The 14,973-nt window shown below is 43.7% G+C and overlaps 1 protein-coding gene and 1 long non-coding RNA gene across 4 annotated transcripts in view; one reads left to right on the top strand and one right to left on the bottom strand.

The window, feature by feature from the left end:
* Window positions 1-9,010, top strand: part of LOC130293419 (uncharacterized) — a 43,682-nt gene extending 34,672 nt beyond the window's left edge. Inside the window, exons 3-4 of the long non-coding RNA XR_008848201.1 lie at window positions 5,047-5,459; window positions 8,719-9,010. This is a non-coding gene — a long non-coding RNA (uncharacterized LOC130293419). The remainder of the gene's footprint in view (window positions 1-5,046; window positions 5,460-8,718) is intronic.
* Window positions 1-14,973, bottom strand: part of LOC130293418 (visinin-like) — a 306,760-nt gene that overhangs the window by 145,403 nt on the left and 146,384 nt on the right. The window lies entirely within an intron of this gene.

Below are 14,973 nucleotides of genomic sequence, written 5' to 3'. Positions count from 1 at the left end.
AAAATTTGTAGTGCAATTTCTCCCGAGTACGGAGATACCCCATATGTGGTCCTAAACTGTTTCCTTGAAATACGACAGGGCTCCGAAGTGAGAGAGCACCATGCGCATTTGAGGACTAAATTAGGGATTGCACAGGGGTGGACATAGGGGTATTCTACGCCAATGATTGCCAAACAGGGTGCCTCCAGCTGTTGCTAAATTCCCAGCATGCCTGGACAGTCAGTGGCTGTCCGGAAATGCTGGGAGTTGTTGTTTTGCAACAGCTGGAGGCTCCGTTTTGGAAACACTGCCATCCAATACGTTTTTCATTTTTATTGGGGGGACAGTGTAAGGGGGTGTATATGTAGTGTTTTACCCTTTATTATGTGTTAGAGTAGTGTAGTGTTTTTAGGGTACATTCGCACAGGCGGGTTACGGTGAGTTTCTCGCTAGAAGTTTGAGCTGCGGCGAAAAATTTGCCGCAGCCCAAACTTGAAGCAGGAAACTTACTGTAAGCCTGCCCGTGTGAATGTACCCTGTACGTTCACATGGAGGGGCAAACATCCAGCTGTTTCAAAACTACAACTCCCAGCATGTACTGACAGACCGTGCATGCTGGAAGTTGTACTTTTGCAACAGCTGGAGGCACACTGGTTGGAAAACCTTCAGTTAGGTTCCGTTACCTAACTCAGTATTTTCTAACCAGTGTGCCTCCAGCTGTTGCAAAACTACAACTCCCAGCATGTACTGATCGCCGAAGGGCATGCTGGGAAATGTAGTTATGCAATAGCTGGAGGTACGCAACTACAACTCCCAGCATGCCGAGACAGCTGATTGCTCTTTGGACATGCTGGGATTTGCAGTTTTGCAACATCTGGAGGGCTACAGTTTTAGAGAACACTGCAAAGTGATCTCCAAACTGTGGACCTCCAGCTGTTGCAAAACTACAATTCCCAGCATGCCCTGACAGCAAACACTTGTTTGAGCATGCTAGGAGTTGTAGTTTTGCAAGATCTGGAGGGCTACAGTTTAGGGACCACTATATAGTGGTCTCAAACTGTAGCCCTCCAGCTGTTACAAAACTACATATTCCAGCATGCCCAAACAGCTGTCTGGGCATGCTGGGAGTTGTAATTTTGCAACATCTGGAGGGCTACAGTTAGAGACCACTGTATAATGGTCTCAAACTGTACCCTCCAGATGTTGCTAGGCAACTCACCGGCTTCCGTCGGATCCAGCCGCACGTCATCGCCGCCCGCCGATCTCCGTCGCCTGCAGCCTCCGACGCCCGCCCGGATCGGTAAGTGGATCTTCGGCGCCGATTCCCGTCGTTTCCCCGTCCTGCCCCACCTATTGTGGGAGGGCAGGACGGGGAAAACGAAAGTTAACACCCCCCGCCCCCGATCTGCTATTGGTGGTCGCGTCTAGACCACCAATAGCAGGGATAGGAGGGGTGGCAACCCTGCCACCTCACTCCTATCGCTTTAGGGGGATTGTGGGTGTCTTAGACACCCGCGATCCCCCTTACATTCGGGGTCACCGGGTCACTATAGACCCGTAATGACCCGGAATCACGCAAATCGCAAGTGTGAATTCACTTGCGATTTGCCGCGATCGCTGACATGGGGGGTCTGATGACCCCCCCTGGGCATTTGCACGGGATGCCTGCTGAATGATTTCAGGAAGCATCCCGCTCCGATCCCCGCCCGGCGCACGGCGGGGACTAAAACTGCCCATGACGTAAATGTACGTCCCTGGTCCTTAAGACCCAGGGTGTCGGGACGTACCGTTACGTCATGGGTCCTGTAGGGGTTAAGGGGTTAAAATTGAAAAAATAATTGTTAAAAATATTAACTTCATAAGGTACAAAGAAATACAAATAATATTCTGCTTGTCCAGCACTAACTACACAAACACTTTCCTCTCTATACAAACAAGAGAGAATGAAGCGGCACTCCAAAAAGATTCAATCCAAGCTGGTGTTTTATTCACCCATCAGTACATAATGCAACATTTCAATCCACAATCTGGATCTTTTTCCTCTCTGTACAGGTAGCTTACTATGAGCCACACAAAAAGACAGTCACTGAAAAATGTGTTACTCAAACAAGGTATATATCCCCTTTTTTAGGCTGCCATCCCCCCAGGACTCCAACTCCCATCAGAGGTTTCTCCTCTGAGTGCAGACTTGGTTACACGTTTTGAAAGTCCAGTATTAATCGTCCTTAGCACCTGTGCAGTCGTATGGCCAACCTACAAATTTTGAATGAAGGGCCCCAGTAGAGCTTCCAGGCATGAGTCTACTCAAATTGGCTTGGCTGCGTCCTCCACAAGACAACTGTCATGTACCCAAAAAATCTGGCCTTTATGGAGTGGCAAAAATCAAACTATTATTAAAAATGAGCCACAAGACATACTGTTTGGAGTTTACAATAAGCCATGTACACTTGTTCATGATATTTAGAGATTCTCTGGTGTCTGGTATTGTGCCAAGGGACTGGCGCAAGGCGAATGTGGTGCCAATCTTCAAAAAGGGCTCTAGGACTTCCCCAGGTAATTATAGACCGGTAAGCTTAATGTGCATTGTGGGAAAATTGTTTGAAAGACTCATGAGGGACAACATACAGGAATACTTGGGGGATAATAGTATAAGTGATAGCCAGCATGGGTTTTCTAAGGATAGAAGTTTTCAAACCAAACTAATTTGCTTTTATGAAGATGTGAGTAGAAGCCTTGACAGAGGGTTGTCTTTGGATATAGTGTTTTCGATTTTGCTAAAGCGTTTGATACTGTCCCTCATAGACGTCTGACAGGTAAGTTAAGGTCTTTGGGTTTGGAAACTTTAGTTTGTAACTGGATTAAAACTAGCTTAAGGATTGTACCCAGAGAGTGGTGTTCAATGATTCGTACTCTGATTTATCCCTGGTTATTAGTGGTGTACCCCAAGGTTCAGTACTGGGTCCGCTCTTGTTTAATTTATTTATTAATGATATAGAGGATGGGATTAGCAGCTCTGATTCTATCTTTGCAGATGACACCAAGCTTTGTAGTATGGTACAGTCTAGAAAGGAGGTGCAAACGTTACAAGATTACTTGGATAGACTAAGTGTCTGGGTATCCACTTGGCAGATGAAGTTCAATGTGGATAAATGTAAAGTTATGCATCTGGGTACTAATAACCTGCATGCATCCTATATCTTAGGGGGGGTTAAACTGGGAGAGTCACTGGTAGAGAAGGATCTGGGTGTACTTGTAGATCATAGACTGCAGAATAGCATGCAATGTCAGGCAGCTGCTTCTAAGGCCAACAAGATAATGTCATGTATCAAAAGAGGCATGGACTCAAGGGACAGGGACATAATACTACCTCTTTATATAGCATTGGTACGGCCTCACTTGGAATATGCTGTTCAGTTTTGGTCACCAGTCCATAAAAAGGACATTGTGGAGCTGGAGAAGGTGAGATGCGTGACTAGACTTATATGGGGCATGGAACATCTAAGCTATGAGGAAAGATTAAAATAAATACATTTGTTTAGTCTTGAGAAGAGACGTTTACGTTTATATCAACCTATATAAGTTTATAAATGGCCCATACAAAAAATATGGGGAAAAACTGTTCCAGGTAAAACCCCCTCAAAGGACAAGGGGGCACTCCCTCGTCTGGAGAAGAAAAGGTTTGGTCCCAAGGGGCGACATGCCTTCTTTACCATAAGAACTGTGAATTTATGTAACGGGCTACCTCAGGAACTGGTCACATCAGAAACAGTTGAAAGCTTTAAAACAAAGTTAGATATATTCCTAGAACAAAAAAACTTAATGCTTATGCAGAAATAAAATCACATCCCTTCTCCATCATCCCACCGTCCCTCTTCCCTTCAATTCCTTTGTGAACTTGATGGACATATGTCTTTTTTCGACCATACTAACTATGTAACTATGTGGGAGAGACAGAAAACATGTGTAAGAATGTGTTCTGGTCAGATGAGACCAAAATTTTACTTTTTGACCTCAAAATTCTGGAAATGGTGGAAACCTAAAACTGCCTTTGAAACATGTGGAGGTATTACATGCTGTTAGGATGACTCTCTTCAGCTGGTACCGGGTAACTGGTCAGAATTGATGGATGGAGCCAGATACAGAGCAAACCTTGAAGAAAATATGATGCAATCTGCAAAACACTCAAGACTGGGATGGAGGTTTATCTATTGGGAGGATAATGACCCTAAACATACAGCCGGAGCTCAAATGGAATGGTTTAGATCAAAGCATGTTAGTATTCTACAATGACCCAGTCCAGCCCAGAACTGAATTCAATTAAGAATCTATGGCAACTTTGACTGAGCTTCAACTTTTCTGCCAAGAAGAATAGACAAACATATCCATCTCTAGATGTGCAAAGCACAAGACCTGTAGTTGTACTTGAAGCAAAAGGTGGTTCTGTCAAGTACTGACTGGGGTGAATACTTATGTATCCAACAGTTGTAAGCTTTTTGTTATAATTGTTGTTTGTGTCACAAGGTATTTTGCACTTTCAAAGTACTGTGCCTGTTGTGTTGATCAAATGGTAAAAGCACAAAGTCCAAAGGGGTGAATACCCAAGTAAGGCACTGCATCTTTTCATTTAAGGGGTACGCCGCTGCCCCAGCATTCCGGACATTTTGTTCTGAATGCCTGGAGCGGGCGGTGGGGGCCCCTCGTGATTGCCATGCCCCTCGTGATGTCACACCACAGCCCCTCAATAAAAGTCTATGGGAGGGGGCGTGAAGGTCACCACACCCCCTGCCATATATTTGCATTGAGGGGGCATGGCATGAAGTCACGCCCACACCCCTCGTGACATCGTGCCCCTTCTTAACGAATGCCAGGTGCTGCACAGAGATTGCAGGGGTCCCATCTTTTGGATAAGATATAAGATGTCTGGGGGCAGAGTACCCCTATAATATATAGAAGTTAAAAAGGAAATAATAAATATGATCTCTGCTTATAAGTATGCCTTTATTTTAAAAATGTTAAGTGTCATTTTGATTCTATTTTTTTTTTTAAATAAATCTATTTTTTTCACAGGTGGCACAATGGTGATAACCACTTTACCTGAAGAAATCTCTGTTGAGCTCGAAGAAAACAAAGTAGAGTTCAGAACCAATGAGAATGAACAGCCTGATAAGAGCACTATGGATCCATATTTGATCAGCACTACAACTGGAGGGATGGAAAACTCCTGCCACAGCTGCCTGCTGGGTTTAGGAATGGTCACCCTGATAATTGGCATATCAACAACAGGATTATCATATGCAAGCCAAACGCGTGATATAATCCTATCAATTATTGGGCACTCAATTCTGGCCCTAGGCATTATATCTATCTTATTTAGTTGTATATGGCGCTACTATAGGAAAAAAAGAAAGGCAAAGATAAATGAGGATTTAGCAGAATTATTCTATGAAAATCAGCAGAAGAAATTTTGCATATGATGAAAGGTTTGTAGATACGGAAGTTTGATTAATTATGGCTGCAATAAATGCATTTTACATCACTGGATGCATAAAGCTTTATATATGCGCATTCGTACTTGCAAAGTTAATATCTTTCAAGGCAGACTATTAACAAAGCAAACATTAGCAACACATTTCAGAATATAAACAGAATATATCTGTTTCCATTCTCATAACATCCAGATCTCCCAAGCTAAGCTGGTGTCTAGAGCAAAAAACACAATATAAACAGTGAGATTCTACAAAATTAAAAGCAGTATATCATGCATTTCATTTTAGTTCCATTTAAGTCTTTTAAACAGAAATAATTCATGTATTTTTTATGGTGTAGCTCTTTTCTATATGCCTTGTAGCTGCTGTATATAGGTATATTCATACACAACAGATTTGTTACAGAAATGTTTGTGACTGTCCGATTGATTTGAGTTTCTAGAAGTCCTAGCGCTTGCTGCCAAATCACCTTCATTAAGTTTTGAAAAGCAAAATGATTTTAAGATGCAAAACTAACTACGGATCTACTAGATTCAATAATATACCATATTTTACGCCACAGACAAATTTATTACAAAATCTGCATGTATTATATGGACATTTTGTACATGTAGAATTGCCATGGACTTGTGACACACAACTTCCTCCTACATTGTCTGCTTTATGGTAGCTTTGACGATTGGGAATTAACCCCTTAAGGACAGGGGGGTTTTCCGTTTTTGCATTTTCATTTTTTGCTCCTTGCCTTTAAAAAATCGTAACTCTATCAATTTTGCACCTAAAAATCCATATGATGGCTTATTTTTTGCGCCACCAATTCTACTTTGTAATGATATCAGTCATTTTGCCCAAAAATCTACGGTGAAACGGAAAAAAAATCATTGTGCGACAAAATTGAAAAAAAAACGCTGTTTTGTAACTTTTGGGGGCTTCCGTTTCTACGTAGTAAATTTTTCGGTAAAAATGACACCTTATCTTTATTCTGTAGGTCCATACAATTAAAATGATACCCTACTTATATAGGTTTGATTTTGTCGGACTTCTGGAAAAAATCATAACTACATGCAGGAAAATTATTACGTTTAAAATTGTCATCTTCTGACCCCTATAACTTTTTAATTTTTCCGTGTATGGGGCGGTATGAGGGCTCATTTTTTGCGCCGTGATCTGAAGTTTTTAACGGTACCATTTTTGCATTGATAGGACTTATTGATCGCTTTTTATTCATTTTTAAATGATATGAAAAGTGACCAAAAATGCACTATTTTGGACTTTGGAATTTTTTTGCGCGCACGCCATTGACCAAGCGGTTTAATTAATGATATATTTTTATAATTTGGACATTTCTGCATGCGGTGATACCATATATGTTTATTTTTAATTTTATTTACACTGTGTTTTTTTTTTTTTTATTGGAAAAGTTCAATTCAAACTTTTAATGGGGGAGGAGTTAAATGATCTTTATTCACTTTTTTTTTTACACTTTTTTTTTGCAGTGTTATAGGTCCCATAGGGACCTATAACACTGCACACACTGATCTTCATCATTGATCAATGGTTTCTCATAAGAAACCAGTGATCAACGATTCTGCCGCATGACTGCTCAGGCCTGGATCTCAGGCACTGAGCAGTCATTCGGCGATCGGACAGCGAGGAGGCAGGTAGGGGCCCTCCCGCTGTCCTGTCAGCTGTTCGGGATGCCGCGATTAGCCGTGGCTATCCCGAACAGCCCGACTGAGCTAGCCGGCAACTTTCACTTTTAGCAGCGCGGCTCAGCTCTGAGCGCGCGGCTAAAGGGTTAATAGCGCGCGGCGCTGCGATCGGCGCTGCGCGCTATTAGAGGCGGGTCCCGGCTTCACTATGACGCCGGGCCTGCCGTGATATGACGCGGGGTTACTGTGTAACCCCGCGTTATATCAGGAGAGCAGGACAAAGGACGTACCGGTGCGTCCTTGGTCCTTAAGGGGTTAATGCTCAGAAAGGGTCAACAGATTAAGGGGTACTCCGCACCTAGGCATCCTATCCCCTATCCAAAGGATGTCTGATCTCACTGCTGCACTCGGCGTTCGTTTAGAGTGTTGGGTGCAGCGCCGGAGGCTTGTGATGTCACGGTCACTCCCCGCTCGTGACATCATGGCCACGCCCCTCAATACAAGTCTATTGGAGGGGACGGCCGTCACAAGTTTGCTCCATGTACCGGATGTCTGGGGTGCTGCTGCCGAGATCACGGGGTCCTTTGGATGGGGGATAAGATGTCTAGGGGCGGAATACCCCTTTAATACTTAGAGTGATTAGTAGCCAAAAAAATTTAGCCAATCACCTGCTAAAAAAACTCTTATTCATCCCCCTCACAACAGCCTGTGCAAAGGGCCACATGAATAATTGAATGATCATCTCTGTAACCCTCCCCACCTGATAACTAAGCCATGTAATAGGTTTGTAATATGAGTGCCAGTCTATTTGATCTGCGCTTGTGTTGGGCAGTAACTGCCCATGTAAGAACACCCTAATACACTTCCACAGAAAAAGATGCCCTCTTAACAAGTGACTAGACAGTGCAAGGGGAACTAAGAACAAACTTATGCTTATGTTAACATGTTGTGTTACTATCCTGCTTTACCTAGGCTGATAACAGTACAATAGCATGTTATAGCAATAGTTATGTTTTATTACACAATAATGATTATAACATAACTTTATTGACTGTATCCCAGTTTACAAAGCACAGCTCACAAATACACTGCATGAAAACAAAAATGTTGGCCTTTTATGTGTGCTTCAGTGCCTAGCGGGAGAACTGAAATATTAGATTTTTTTTTTTTTACATGGGTAGTCATATAAAAACACCAGGAAAAAATATATATTTTTAGAATAATACCTGATTTAAATATTATGTAACGATGATCCATTCTCTTTACAACCTGTTAAATGTCAGTGCTGTAAGATGTCCCAGTAGCTTGTATTGCCCGATGTAAAATACTAAATAATAAAAATAAAAAGAGAGCACAAAAGAAAAATGTTGTATTTTACATAGGGCAATAAAAGCTAAGCTTAAGTCTGGGGATTTCTGTGGGACTTTTGTGGTGCTATTGGGCATGTTGGCTAATTGTAATGAGGCACAATATTTTCTGTTGAATACCATGTAAATTTTAGACAAAAGTGTTTTGTTCTGTTTCTATTTCCATAAAACAAAAACAATCACTTTGTTTAGTAGTTAGGGATAAGGCTAATAATTCTCTCTGTTGTAATCCAGGACACCACACAATGCTATGAATATATCCAAGCCTCAGCTTGACCTTCTATACGGCTCAGCTTATGTTAACCTTGAATGCGTCATGTCAGTCAGCTGAAACAGATCTCTGCATCAGATATGAATTATTAACTGTCTATGGGAACTTGAGTTCAGTGTAAATGGTTCAGTCAAATATTTCTGTTCAAATAAAACAAATACATTCTTTTGTATATAAGATTTACTTAAATGTTATTCTAATGTTGTAAAATGTGTTTATTGTATTATGTGTATTTATAGAATGGAATCCACATAATAAAATCCTTCTCATCCAATCATTAGCAGGACATTAGTGGACGTTCTTTTTCTATACATTATATTGACTGTTGCATTAAATGTTTTGTACATTATTAATATTAATAGTGTTGTATAACATTTCTAATAAATCAGCAAAAATTCCAGTCACAGTTTATTTAGATCATATCTTAGAACAGTGTTTCTAAAGTGTAGCCCTTTAAGGAGAACTCCAGCCTAAATTAAGTCATTCTCTATCCACAGGATAGGGTATAAGTAGCTGGTCACAGAGGGTCCGAACGCTGGGACCCGCACGCGATCTCCAGAACGGGACTCAGTGAGGAGCGTGTATCCTCTACCCGTAGATGGCACACGCTCCATTCATTTCTATGGGAGCACCAATGATGCCGAAATGCTGTATTCGGGTCTCTTTGGAGATCCCATTGGAATGAATGGAGTGAGTGCTGTCTACCCCACATGCTCCTCACTGAGAGCTGGGTCCCGTACTGGAGATCGTGGGGGGTCCAAATGGTCAGACCACCCACGATCAGTTACTTATCCCCTATCCTGTGAATAGTGGATAAGTTAATTTAGGCTGAAGTTCTCCATTAAGTATTCCATACAGGTAACAATTGTGGTTAAGCCTAATGCACTGACCATAATTATATCACCTGTGAAAGACTGAGAAAATCCTTAAAAAAATGACCTGTTGGGGGTACTTGAGGACTGCAAATGGGAAATACTGTCTTAGAACAAGTGAAGAAATATAAAACACAGGCAAGAAATGTAAAAACAAGGACAAAGCACACAAGGTGAGTTCTCTTTGTATTTATGTGCTTTTTGAATCACAATTTTTTTTAAGTGTACCTTCAATCAGAAACAACTTTGCATACAAGCAAATAAAAAAATAAATAAATGTTGTAATATATCTTTAGGGAAATGCCTCTTTCTCCACTTATCACACTCCTGCACTCCTAAGCAACTTAGAAATAACTAAGTTTGATCAGGTTACAGATGCCTGTAGTTCTGGGAGGAGACTATCTGCAATGATGTCTACCATACACAGCATACAGAGGAGACCCTGCTCTCATAATACTTACATACACATACAGCCGGCAGCAGCATGGAGAACATTATACAGCTGTAAGAAGCAGTGCAATGTAAATCTGCCATTGTAGAGTGATAAAATACTTATTACAAGGGGTTTATGCATCAATTTGCCTCTGCTTCAGCTTACTTCTTGTACTCTCCTCTCCCCTCCAAATTGAATTCTCTGAGTAGCTGTAACCTGAGTGCAGCCTGAAAAACTTCTCTTTCTATCTTCTGAATGTAAATTTAATGGCGCAGGAGTAGAAGTAGTCGAATAAAGGAGAAAAAAAGAATTGTTTTGTAATAAAAAAACATTTCTTATTTTTGCTTGTTTATTCATTTATAGAAAGCCCTTTATAACCTGAAATGGAATCTGTCAACTCTATATTATACTCAGAGCTCAAGTGTCACGAAGACAGAGCTAAGCTGCAACATGATGCTTCTTTTTTTCCCACTCTTTCCTTCCCTGCCCTGACTGACAGTGATGGAAACCAAGCCTTGTGCATCAGTCAGTCAAGAGAAAATAGGTGAGGAAAGAGGCATGCATTCTATAATTTTTCATCATCTTCTTGATATTTAAGCTCTGACTATGATATAGGACTGACTTATTCCCTTGAAGTACATGTAACGGCTGGTGATGAAGAAGCTGATCAGCTGGACCTGTGTGGATGATGGTGGGGCCATACCAGGGAGCGGCATCTAAGGAGCGTGGTCAGGGACGAAGCAAGGTGGTCAGAGGCTGGCAGCACAGGAGCAAGGTCAGGAATGTAGAAAGAAGGTTACGGTACACGGATAGTCAGAACACACAGGAAATAGCTTTCTCTAAGGCTCTAGGAGACACAAAGATCCGGTAGGGGTCAAGGGGAAGTCAGTCCCCTTTATAGGGTCAGCGCCCTGCAATTACCAATTACTGGTGAGCTGGCCCTTTAAATCTTAGAGAGCCGATGCGCTCGCATGCGCACTAGGGGTCGGGTGCACACACGCCGGCAACCAGAGGGCAACGGAGAGTGGAGAGATAAGTAGGGTTAAGAGACACAGGGGATGCGGACCGTAGCACCAGAGGGGGACAGAGGTGAGCGCCTGTGGCCGGGACACCGTACCACAGGGAGGCACATTAAGGGAGGGAAGCGTCTGTGGCCGGGCCACAGGCCCACAGTAGTAGGACATACAGCAGACGAGCGTTTGTGGGCGGGACGCCGGACCGCAGGAGCGCTCGTTACAGTACCCCCCCCTTTATGTCTCCCCCTCTTTCTAGGGCACAGAAACCTGAGAACCAGATTCCGGTCTTAGATGTTTTCCTCAGGTTATCAGGATCTCTCCTCAGGACCAAACCCCTTCCAGTCCACCAGAAAGAACTGTTTACCCCGATAGTCTTGGTGGCGAGAATTTCTTGAACTTAAAACACATCAGAAGAACTGGAAACAGGAGTAGGAGAGATGTTCTTCTGAGAGAACCGGTTAAGAACCAATGGCTTGAGGAGGGATATGTGGAAGGAGTTTGGGATGTGCAGAGAAGGAGGAAGATGTAATTTGTATGCAACCGGATTAGTGCAGCCTAGAACTTTAAAAGGACCCAAATACCCCGGCCCCAATTTGTAATTAGGTTGCTTCATTCGAACAAACTTTGCAGAGAGCCAAACCTTGTCCCCGGGAGAATAGACTGGTGGAGATCTCCTCTTCTTGTCACCTGGGACTTCATGCGAAAGGAGGCGGAGGCTAAAGAATGCCGGGTTTCTTGCCAAATAGTTTGAAAGTCCCAGACCAAAACATCTACTGCTGGTACATCAGAAGAGGTGGGCATAGGAAGAGGAGGACGAGAATGATGACCGTAGACAGTAAAGAAGGGAGAGGTACAGTAGACTCTGAGTCACGATGATTGTAAGAGAACTCAGCCCAGGGTAACAGATTGGCCCAGTCGTCCTGCCGAGCAGAAACAAAATGGCAAATATATTCTCCATGAACTTGGTTCACCTGTTCTACTTGGCCGTTGGTTTGTGGATGGTATGCAGATGAAAAATCCAATTTGACTTTGAGACGAGAGCAGAGGGTCTGTCAAAACTTGGAAACGAACTGAACCCCTATGTCAGAGACGATGTGAAGCAGAAGACCATGCAGGCGGAAAATATGTCAGAAGAGTTGTTCAGCCAACTGAGGAGCTGAAGGTAGGCCAGGCAGTTGTACAAAATGAGCCATCTTAGAGAACCGATCAACTACCACCCAGAGGACCGTGCAATTGGAGAAAGATGGCAAATCGGTGATAAAATCCACAGCAATGTGGGTCCATGGACATTCAGGGACAGGCAAAGGATGTAAGAGGCCTGCCGGTTTGCTACGAGGCGTCTTGTCACGGGCACAAATTACGCAGGTGCGGATATAGTCAGCAACATCACGCTCCATTTTCGGCCACCAGTAATGACGGGTGATGACCAGCAAAGTAGATTTTCGAACTCCTGGATGGCCAGCCAATAAGGAAAAATATCCCCAGTTCAGCACCATAGCCCCAAGGCGAGTGGGAACAAAAGTATTTTCCGGAGGAACTTGCTGAAGATCAACCAATGCTGCTGAAATCAATCGATCAAGAGGCATTATGTGACGAGGCTTAGTCTCCTGGTCCACCACATCGGAAGCTTTAGAGAGTGCATCGGCTCTGACGTTTTTGTACGCTGGAGGAAAATGAATAAATTAAACCGGGAAAAGAAAAGTGACCACCTGGGCTGATGAGGGTTCAGACGTTGTGTGGACTGTAAGTAAAGAAGGTTTTTATGGTCTATATAGATATTGATGGGAAAAGCTGCTCCTTCTAACAAGTGACGCCATTTTTCCAGGGCGAGCTTAATAGCCAAGAGTTCCCGATCACCGATGGTGTAATTCCTCTTAGCAGGAGTAAAAGTTTTAGAAAAGAAACCACAAGCGTTTTGCCCTCAGAGGATTTCTGAGACAAAACTATTCCGGCACCTACTGAAGAGGCATCCACTTCGAGGAAGAACGGCTTGTCAAGATCAGGTCGCGTTAGTACGGGTGCGGAGGCAAAAGCCAACTTCAAACCATAAAAAGCCTCCTCCGCTGCAGATGGCCAGGACTAGGGGTTGGCATCTTTCTTGGTAAGAGCCACAATCGGAGCTACCAGGGTGGAGAAGTGCAGAATGAACTGCTGATAGTAGTTGGCAAAGCCAAGGAAGCGTTGAATAGCCCGTAGGCCAGAGGGTTGCGGACAGTGATGAACCGAAGACAGCTTATCAGGGTCCATCTGTAGGCCTTGGTTGGAGACTATATAGCTGAGGAATGGCAAACTCGATTTCTCAAAAAGGCATTTCTCGAGCTTGGCATGAAGGCAGTTGCTGCAAAGGTGTCGCAGAACCTGACGTACATGAGTGCGATGAGCTTACAAGTTGGGCGAGAAGATCAGAATGTCGTCCAGATACACCACCACGCAAGTGTAAAGGAGATCTCAGAAAATGTCATTAACAAATTCTTGAAAAACGGAAGGGCATTACAGAGACCAAACGGCATCACAAGGTATTCGTAATGCCTATCTCGAGTATTAAAAGCCGTCTTCCAATAGTCTCCTACCCGAATTCTGATAAGATTATGCACCCCTTGCAAGTCCAACTTGATGAAGATCTTGGCGGCCAAATAGCTCAGAGATAAGTGGGAGAGGATTACGATTCTTGATGGTGATTTTATTGAGACCCTGGTAATCAATGCATGGACAAAGAGATCTGTCTTTTTTTTTCCACAAAGAAACAGGCTCCTGCTGGAGAGGAAGACTTCTGTATGAAACCCTTCTGTAGGTTCTCTCTGATTTTTTCAGACATGGCCTGCATCTCAGGAGTCATAGGGATGATGTGGTGGAAGATTCTCCGCTAGGCAAAGGCACCTTGGAGGGATCCATGGCCGGATCTTATTGTTACGGCTGATGATGGAGAAGTGGAACCGCTGGACCTGTGTGAATGATGGCGTGGGCTGTACCAGGGAGCAGAGTCTAAGGTGCCACTGGTTTTCACCAGAGCCCCCCGCAAAGCGGGATGGACTTGTTGCAGCAGGCGGCACCCAGATTGCTACCCCTGATACGACTCGTCCACACAGGCTGCCAAGGTATAGCGTGGCACAAGAAGGAAAAGTCAAGTTCGTAGTCGGGACAGGCAATAGGTCAGGGCTGGCGGCATAGAAGCGTGGGTAGGGATGAAGCAAGGTGGTCAGAGGCTGGCGGCACAGGAGCAAGGTCAGGAACATAGCAAGAAGGTACGGTACATGGATAGTCAGAACACACAGGAAAATGCTTTCTCTAGGAGACACAAAGATCCATCAGGGGTCAAGGGGAAGTCAGTCCACTTTATAGAGTCAGCGCCCAGCAATTACCAATTACTGGTGTGATGGCCCTTTAAATCTTAGAGAGCCGGTGCGTGTGCACCGGCAACCAGAGAGCAATGGAGCGTGCAGAGGTGAATAGGGGTAAGAGGGCCCAGTGATGTGGGCCGCAGCATGAGAGGGGACAGAGGTGAGCACCTGGGCCTGGAACACCGGACCGCAGGCAGGCACATTACAGGAGGGGAGCGTCTGCGGCCGGGACACCGGCCTGCAGTAGTAGGACATACAGCAGATGAGTGACATACAGCAGGAGTGGTCATTACAGTACACTTCAACTATTAAGCAACATCTGCAGTCCAGAGGAATACTTTTATTAGCACCCAACTTTCAATTAATGTTTCACTTGGTCCTTCCAAAGGTAGAACCAGATGTGTGCAATTGTTTACCTATTGGGTTGCATATGTCTACCATTATTAGCCCTTAATAAAAGAAAACATATACTTAGCTGTATGTCTATTACTTGTACAGTTGCATTGAAAAGCATAGTCAACTGTGTTTTTCAATACAGTTGGGATGCAGGAACCAAATG

This window comes from Hyla sarda, chromosome 10, assembly GCF_029499605.1.
Source record: "Hyla sarda isolate aHylSar1 chromosome 10, aHylSar1.hap1, whole genome shotgun sequence".
NCBI classification, from domain to species: domain Eukaryota; kingdom Metazoa; phylum Chordata; class Amphibia; order Anura; family Hylidae; genus Hyla; species Hyla sarda.
The sequence above is the reverse complement of the archived record's forward strand: the minus strand, read 5'-3'. Positions and strand labels throughout refer to the sequence as shown.